Source organism: Bison bison, unplaced genomic scaffold, assembly GCF_000754665.1.
Source record: "Bison bison bison isolate TAMUID 2011002044 unplaced genomic scaffold, Bison_UMD1.0 scf7180017864527, whole genome shotgun sequence".
NCBI lineage: Eukaryota > Metazoa > Chordata > Mammalia > Artiodactyla > Bovidae > Bison > Bison bison.
Genome location: NW_011495078.1, coordinates 8,138,638 through 8,148,640, shown reverse-complemented (window position 1 = coordinate 8,148,640; position 10,003 = coordinate 8,138,638).

Sequence of the window (10,003 nt, the reverse complement as noted above, 5' to 3'; positions counted from 1 at the left end):
TGATTGTGTCTTATTTCTCAGATTTTCTCCCTTGGTTTCCCTTCCGGGAGTATACCTACCCCATCTCTTTACCGTCTGCATGTACTCTGCTGCTGCTGCTGCTAAGTCGCTTCATTCGTGTCCGACTCTGTGCGACCCCATAGACGGCCTCCCACCAGGCTCCCCCATCCCTGGGATTCTCCAGGCAAGAACACTGGAGTGGGTTGCCGTTTCCTTCTCCAATGCATGAAAGTGAAAGTGAAGCCGCTCAGTCGTGTCTGACTCTTAGCGACCTCATGGACTGCAGCCTCCCAGGCTCCTCCATCCATGGGATTTTCCAGGCAAGAGTACTGGAGTGGGGTGCCATTGCCTTCTCCATCATGTACTCTAGCTCCTGTCAAACTTCTATATCGAGGGGAAAAAAGACAAAAAACCCAGACAGACAGAAATCTTTCCTTGTTTTCCTCTGTACTTGGAGACTTGTTAGATTTTTTGGATACTTGACTAAATACAAAGAGAGGAGAAAACAAAATTAATAAAATACAGGAAAGCCTAGATATAGGCAAATTTTCCAGGCTTTTATGAGTTCAAGAAGGGTGTCTAGGCTGGGGAGAGGCAGTGACTGAGGTTAAGGACAAATGATCAGATATTTGAGTGATGAATGAAGGATTTTGGACTACTTCCTATACAGGGTTTTTGATCACAGCAATGGGATTGAGGAGCCGAGATGGTTCTGACACTAAGTTATAAACAAAGAATGCTTGGTAACTAGGTGCCTTGTTAAGTCAGAAAGAGTCAAAGAGAGATTTAAATTTCAAGTTGCAATTTGATAAGCAGGCCTCATCCTCAGTGAAGCACAAGAAAACAAGCTTGGGGTAAATAGGATGAGGGTAGTCAATTTCTGTTTTGAGTACATGTTGAATATGAGCTGCTTTGGGGACATTTGGGTAGAGATACTTCATTAGGCAATAATTTATCTTTTAAATTTAACTTTATAATTTTTACCACTGATAAATATTTATTATAAATTAATGCAATTAATGCAAACAGGTTCAAAGAAGAAAGTAGGAAAAATGTTCAAATACTAGCCTCCAGAAATAACCTTTGTAATATTAAGTGAGTGTCAGGTCAGATATGTCCCTACGCAGATATGCTGAGCGAAGGATGATGTCTTTCTGTTGGCATAGAGAGAGATAAGCTTATAAAAATGAGATCATGTACGCACGTCCTTGTAAAAATAAGATGAATTAAAAATATTTCATATGAGCTTATCAGAAAAATAGAAAATGAAGGATTTCAGATAAATACTGAGACAGTCTTATGGAAAGCATGGGCTTCCCCAGTGGCTCTGAGATAAAGAATCCGCCTGCAATGCAGGAGCGGCAGGAGACCTAGGTTCGACCCCTGGGTGGGGAAGGTCCCCGGGAAGGAGGGCATGGCAACCCACTCGGGTATTTTTGCCTGGAGAATCCCCATGGACAGAGGAGCCTGGCGGGCATCAGTCCATAGGGTCGCAAAGAGTCAGATATGACTGAAGTGAATTCACAACACACACATGCACACACACATTATGGAAATCATAAGATGTTGTTGACTGTATTTAAAAACGCATAATGAATTTTATGCAATTTTGACTCCCTAGCATAAAAGACGGCAAAAATTAGCATTTTCACATTGCTTCTCTGCCTTCCAACTTCTGACTGTATTAATTAATATATATTTGAGTACTTACTATGAACCAGGAACTATTCTAGGTGTTTGGGATACACTCGGGGGGATAAAATGGGCAGATTCTTGTCTTTGTGGAGCTTGTAGTGTGGTCAGAGGGAGATGGAAGATAAATAATGAAAGTAAACATGATGATAATTTAATAAATATAAATAGAAAAACAAATGGTAAGGAGAAGGAGTGCCAGGTATGGTGTTGAGAGAAGGTTATACTCACAATTCATTTTGAAGGCAAGATCCTAGATGAAATCCCTCAGCCCTGCCTGGCAGTTATAGGACCAGAGAGGAGGCCAGCGGGCCTGGACTGGAGCGAGGAAAGAGAAGAGGAACGGAAGAGGCAGACGCTTACAGGATGGAAGGGCTGACCAAGCAGAGCCCTGCAAGCCGTAGTGAGGACGTTAGGTTGTGCATCAACTGGGAACCAGGATGAGTTCTCATTTCACTCATTATAATATTTATATCTTGCTTTATAACTATGTTTCATGGATTTCATATATATGAACAGATGACTTCTTTATCTGTTCATCCATTGAAGGGGTAATACATGGATACTGTATGTTGACATTCTTAGCTTTGGGTTATATATCCAACCTATTTGTTTCCAGATTTCTTGTGTCTTTTTCTTTTTGAGGCAGAGTGGTGGACTTCACTATTTTCTTGATACAGAATGTCACATTTTGAAGTCTTCTCTAGACATTATTTTTTTCGCTGGAGTATGGGTCACATTTTCCTGCTTCTTCACGTGCCTAGGTTTTATCCTCTCATAGGTACTGGATATTGTGCATTATTTGTTGCAGAGAACTTAATTATAGAATCTTCCTCTGAGGAGTGTTGCTTATTGATCCGGTGGACAGTTAAATTACTGGCTTACTACACTGAACTTGTATCGGCTTTTCATTTTATGAGTGAGACTGTTGATTTTGTACTTAGTCTAGTCTAATGTCTAGACAGCTTCGTCTTGACACATATATTTTATTTTTGAGGCATGGCCCTTCTTTGATTTTGATGGGAAGCCCAAAGTGTTTACAAATCGCCTCTAATTTGTTGGAACGCAAATCGAAGTTGTTCCTTCAGTGGTGGACAAAAATTTGAAATCTACGCCTTGTTCTTTCAGACTCTCAGCTCTGGCTTTATGGTTTGCTCCTTGAAATCTCCCCTGCACCTCAGCTGTTCAGAAGTCAGCCAAGGATTTAGGGAATAATATATGCAGACTTGGGGAGATCTGCCTATGTCTTCCTCGGGATTTTCCCTTAGTTTTTAGATCCTCTGGCAATTCCAAATTCTTTTTCTCAGGTATCTCAAGCTTCCGTGGCTTTCTGCTCTAATTCTCCCACACAGTGCTGCAGGGACTGATGTCCGCTTTCAGAGAAAAGCTTTGTCATCATAGATCTCATCCAGGTGGTTCATTTTTGTATCAAAAATCAAATATCTTTTAGTTTCTTCCTGTCTTTGGTGACTACTCATTACTTTCAAATAGTTCTTTTTAATATTTTTGCCAAAATTTATTATTGATGTCTGTAGGATATCATCATGAAACATCAATCACCATGAAACATTCTGGCAATACCAGAAACTGTAGTCTGTGATTTCATTTATTTAATATGCAAATAAGAAATAAAGCCATACTATGGCCTTTAGGGAGGCATGTTTTAGGGTGTAATTTCTTTTTCTAATTTTCATTTTAATTTCTTCTCTGATCCAAGGTTTACTTAGAAGTATATATTAATATTTGCCAAATATATAGATTCTCCTAATTGTCTTTTTTGGGGTGTCCCTCATGGCTCAGTGGTAAAGGATACTCCTGCCAATGCAGGAGACACAGATTCAATCCCTGGGTCAGAAAAATTCCCTGGAGAAGGAAATGGTAACTCACTCACTTCTTGCCTGAGAAATCCCATGGACAGAGGAGCTTGTTGGGCTATAGTCCATGGGGTCACAAAAGAGTTGGACATGACTGAGCGACTATACAATGACAACAGTTGATTAATATCTGTATGTGAATTTATCTCTGTCAATGAATTAGGTTATTTGAAATTAGTAATTCACATGTTAACCTTTATTCTGAAAATAACATGTTTTTCAGTCACTAAGTCGTGCTGACTCTTTGCGACCGCATGGACTGTAGCTTGCCAGGCTCCTTCATCCTCCACTTTCTTCCAGAATTTGCTCAAATTCGTGTCCAATAATGTGGCAGTTAGCTATACTGACCTCACACTTCACACTGTAGTTTATTGCTATTTACTTTCTGTTTTTACTCGTATCATGTTATTTTGCTCATGCTCATGAAGCCACTAAATATTATAGGCAAGATTGTACAATGCTTAGATCTTATTTTATCTTATACTTCCTCGTTGGCAGAACAGGAGGTTGCTATTACATAGCTTGAGGAATATTTCATTTCATCTTTTCAAACTACACTTCTCTCCTCCTCAAAGATGATCTCTTCCAGGAAGCTTAATTTCAACAAGGCAACTGACAAGAAAGAAGGGTTGGATATGGAACGTTCTCACTTTTGTTATGAGTTGATGTTCTGTCTTCATACTATGTGATCTACCAGGAAACCTGTCTTTAAAATATGTTGATATGTATCACCGACCATGCTGCTGCTGCTGCTGCTAAGTCGCTTCAGTCGTGTCCGACTCTGTGCGACCCCACAGACGGCAGCCCACCAGGCTCCCCCGTCCCTGGGATTCTCCAGGCAAGAACACTGGAGTGGGTTGCCATTTCCTTCTCCAACGCATGAAAGGGAAAAGTGAAAGTGAAGTTGCTCAGTCGTGTCCGACTCTTAGCGACCCCATGGACTGCAGCCCACCAGGCTCCTCCATCCACAGGATTTTCCAGGCAAGAGTACTGGAGTGGGGTGCCATTGCCTTCTCCGTCTTCTTCTTATGACTGACCATAAGAAACCATAATTCTCAAGCTTCCTAAGATGGAAAATTAGGGAGGTTAAGAGGCATATCATATGTAACTCAGTGCTATGGAGAGCAAACATTTTAATTTTTATGATCGACTGTACTAAATGCTGTCACTAATGCCAGCCCCTGTGGCACTTGGGACATGTTAATTGAATCCCATTTTAGAGTGATGGAAGCTGATGATACTCTATGAGAAAACCGTGTTTAAAAACATCCTTGAGTTCTGGTAAAGCGTGTGCTTTCAAAAAATCAATGGATGTCAATTCCCATAAAGCGATGTGAGGCACCACAATTTACTCACATATGAGCTTGATTTTCCTGCGGCATATCTTATTTCCACAAACAGAAGATCTCATTGATTTGGAAGTCATCCATCAGAATGCCCTTCTCTGTTCCTGAGGACCAAATAGAAATAGCAGATCTTCTCAGATGTGGTAATGACTCCCCCAGAATCTCTGCTGCATCGTGAGGAATATTACTCTGGGATTTCAGACTGTCTGGGAAGTTGCTGCAGCCCCAATAAATGTGTAAATATTTCACAGTGATTTATTCCATCTGTTTCACTGAAGATTATCTTAACATTTGATAATTATTGAGGAGGGCATTTTGAATTTTTGTTGCATGTGTGGCAAAATAATTTCTGAGGTATGATGTTTTGTTTGTTTCTACTGTAAGAGTTCCATCTTTATTCCTAGCAGCTGGCCACTTTTGGGGTTTCTGTAACTCAGGAAGTAGTAGAGGAATTGTACTCTCAAGTAGGAACCAGGGTGATGGCCATTGAGAGAGAAGGGTGGAATAGACGGCCTGGGCTGGTTTTTGTTTGTGACTCTAGCTTTTTACATTGTTTTCTCAAAGGTGGTCTTAGGACTGCATTCGTTCCTTCTTTTGGCATGCTTTCACCTTGGGTTTGTCCTTCTGTGGGTTTTTAAAAAACAATTGATTTATTTTCACTGGAGGATAACTGTTTTACAATATTGTGATGGTGTTTGCATACATCAACATGAATTGGCCACAGGCATACATAAGCCCCCTCCCTGGGCAACTCCCCCAACCTCTCTGGCCACCCCAACCCTCCAGGTCATCACAGAGCACCGGCTTTGGGTGCCTGCACCATCCATCAAACTCCCACTGGCGATCAGTTTTCCATATGGTAATCTGTATGCTTCAGTGCTGTTCTCTCAAGCCACCCCACCCTCTCCTTCTCCCACTGAGTCCAAAAATCTGTTCTTTATGTCTGTGTCTCCTTTGCTGCCCTGTACATCCCATCATTGGTTCCATCTTTCTAGATTCCATATTTATGTGTTAATACATGATATTTGTCTTTCTCTTTTTGACTTGTTTCACTCTGTATAATAGGCGCTGGGTTCACTCACCTCATTGGAACTGACTCAAATGTGTTTCTTTTCTATAGCTGGGTAATAGTCCATTGTGTATACGTACCAACTTTATGCAGATTTTTAAAGTAAGAGAGAACAGACATTGAAATAGGTGCATATAGGAGCAGGGCAGAGGTGGTGTACTGAGTTACCTTAGGTTAAGGGTTGTGAAGCAGAGTATTAAAGTCATACAATATAATTTTGTACATCCTTGCCCTTTGTGTGTATGACTACCCCAGGCCTTTTTGGAGGTGGCTATAGATACTCTAACAACTGGTGAAAACTAGGACTCAGAATCCTGGCCATCCCTGTCTATTTATCTTAGAGAATGAACAGTCCACTCTCTTCCTCATTCCAATCCCCACCAGCAACCATCAGGATGCCAGACACATCAAAACCGCAAACAGAAAAGAAAACAAACAAACAAGCAAACACCCAGGAAACAAAATAAAAGCTGTGTCAGTGACTGATGGCTTGCAAAATCCATCCAGACAGGTCAGAACTGTTTCTAATCTAAGCTTCTGACTTGCCTGGGTTTCTGATTCTGGACCTATTTAGCCTACCTGGGCCTGGGACACCTATTGATAACTGTATTGGTTCCTCTGTCAGCTGACCATTTAAATACCTTTATGATTATTTCCTGGTGGCTCAGTGGTAAAGAATCAACCTGTCAAGCAGGAGATGTGGGTTCAATCCCTGGGTTGGGAAGATCCCCTGGAGATGGAAATGACAACCCACTCCGGTATTCTTGCCTGGGAAATCCCATGGACAGAGGAGCCTGCTGGGCTACAGTCGATGGTGTTGCAAATTGTTGGACACCACTTAGCGGCTGAACAACAACCACGAAATGGTTTTTTCCAGGGACTCAACTTGCCGTGGTGCCTCATCATAGAAGGTGAGGCTTAATATCCAAGTAATCAATCCTCAGGGCCCACTGAGTAGAATATATTTCATGTTAAGGTGTAAATGATTGACTTTATATTTATTTCTGAGAATTTCATCTGAAAGGGGGCAGAGGAGAGGTTGACATCAAGGATAATGAGGTGAAGATGGCAGAGGGGTACTTTCGCCGATTGGAGAGGACTGAAGGTTGTCAAAGGCACATCGGTTCTGATTCTTGCTTTTGCTTCTTTTTGCCCTGCCTGTCATAGCTTGGGACTGTCCAGCTTATTTCTTCATTTTTATTGGATGTCCTGGTTTTCATGACTGCGTGCATTTCCAAACTTGAGCTTTTATGAGGTACTGTCCCAGGTTCTATCCTTTACCTCAGGTTGAAAGATTTGATCTTCACAACCTGTGGTAGATCTGCCCACTGAGATTCATTCCTCACTATTGCTAGGTAGATAGCTAGATATCTTTACCCCGACATGAAATTTAGACACCAAAGATGAGCCTGTGACAGAGTTCAGCTGCTCATGGAATGTGCTTTAAGTGGCAGAATTTTGGGGAGATCCTCCTATGACAGTCTTATCTTTTGGTTTGCTGGCTCAGAGAGGTTGGAGTTCATCAACTTTCCAAACACTGACACCTTAAAACAACTCACAAGACAGTAATGACTGAACCATGATGTTCAGTTCAGTCCAGAACTGGTAAAAACTAGAACTGGGAAATACTAGAGATCTCTTCAAGAAAATCAGAGATACTGAGGGAATATGTCATGCAAAGATGGGCACAATAAAATCCAGAAACGGTATGGACCACACAGAAGCAGCAGATATTGAGAAGAGGTGGCAAGAATACACAGGAGAACCATGATGATGAACTAGTGGTGGTTACGATGGTAAACGTTATGTGTGTTTTCCTACAGTTTTTAAAAAAGAAATGTCTCTGATCACATGGCCTCACCCCATCTCCAGGCCAAGGTGAGACACTTGATATTCTCCTTCAGGACTCCGCACTGTCTCCACTGACCTCATACTCATTCTTACCCTCACTCTCCTTACAACCATTGTAGGGAATATACTATGCACAGGCCTGTACTGTAATTAACAGGGCTTCTTTGAAAATATAAGAACGACTTTCTCATCACCCCCAGGCAAAGGGCTGGGAGCAGTAAAAAGTCACAAAAACATTTTGTTTTCAAGATATTTTTTCCACGATTACTTTTACTGCTCCCAGCCCTTCACCTGGGGGTGATGAGAAAGTCATTCTTATTTATCAAAGAAGCTCTGTTAATTACAGTACAGGCCTGTGCATAGCAATTCCCTATAAACCATGACTCCCAACTCACCCAGGCCTCCTCCAAGGGCCCAAGTTCTCTTTCGAAGAGTTGGAAGACAGAGTGGAAGTTGAAAGAGAGACAGAAATACTTGTTGTGGAATTGGTAGAAAACAGATGCGTTCAAAATCCTTTCCCAATCTTAGTCCCATTTTATTTCTCTGTCTCAGTAAGTCAATCTCTGGGATGGTTTTGAGTATACACAGGCTGCAAACTCCTGGGTGACACCACAGTCACTCATACTTAAGCCAGAACTGCCTAGATTTGGGAAAAGATACTGGAGAGTATTTTAAATCTCCAGTGAGTAAACTTGATAACCTTTAAAGTTCTTTCAGTCTCTGAGATTCTATTATTCCCCCAAACCTATTTATCTTTTATTGTGATAAACACAGGCTTTTGTGACATGTTCACTCTGGATGTCTCTGTTGACATTTTACGTTTTTCTAAAGGTCATACTCTGTATTATCAATTATATATGAAGTTCATACCAATGTGTATGTTGGAAAATTTACCCAAAATAAGAAGATGTTGTGTATTTTTGATATTTTTGAAATGTTATTTGTATGAGTATTAAAATGTGATATGATAGCTTTCCATTTCTGACTCTGAAATGAGAGATCATAGACTGTATTTCACAATTAATGTCAGTCTTAGCTTTGGTATCAGTATGCCATCTGGAGACAAACAGCTCTTCCCATTGGTTTTTTGCTTATTTTATGTATTTACTTCTAACTTTTTTATATTAATAAAATGTAATATTATTTTTATTAATATATAGCTGGTTAACAATGCTGTGATAGTTTCGTGTGAACAGCAAAGGGACTCAGCCATACCAACTTTGCTTATTTTAATACCTTAAAGTGAAAGAAAGTGTTAGTCGCTCAGTCGTGTTCGACTCTATGATCCCATGAACTCTAGCCACCAGGCTCCTCTGTCCATGGGATTTCCCAGGCAAGAATATTGGAGTGGGTGGCCATTCCCTTCTGCAGGGGATCTTCTTGACCTAGGGATCAAACCCATGTCTCCTGCATTGCAGGTGGATTCTTTATCGTCTGAGCCATCAGGGAAACCCTTAATTATTAGCAATGATTACACAGAGCTAACGTTCCTCTCTGTTTTACTGCATTAAACTAAGTGGAACATGAACACTGAGACCAGATCACAGCATCCTCTGTTTTTTCACAGACAAAGGTGATTTCCTGAAGCTGAAACTCTCTGAGGATTGTCAGTTTGGCTGTCTCTTTCCATGGGAAAAATGTTTGTTCTCTGGTTCCTATCAGTATCCAGGTAGCTGAAATTTAAATCATGACGCATTTGCTAGAAGCCTCAAGCATCAAAAAGTGGGAACATGCCGGCCCTTTGTTAGAGAATGGAGCTTTGGAGTGAATCCAAATTAATCTCTTATGTTTTAAGTATCCTCATTCTAGGCAAATGGAAAAATGGATATTTTTGACATTCATTACGTAGCCTTATAAGGTCACCTTTTGGAAGTCACTAAGACTTTAGAACATTCAGCCTACTTAGGTTTGTAATAAAGTTACAATACTCCATCCCAAGTATATCTCTCTTTACTATGTTTGGTTTTCTCTAATATTTTTTTTAACAAATGTGTAAGGATATTTTTATATTTTAATTACATGATAATTAACCTTAAGTTAAACAGTTACTTAAAAAGCTTTCATGACTCTAGTTTCTCAGAACAAGCAGATCTGCTGTTGTCTGGTAGTAACCAGGAATGTAAATAGTGTTTGGCCTTGGACAAGATACAGTTAGATAAGAGATTTTTAAA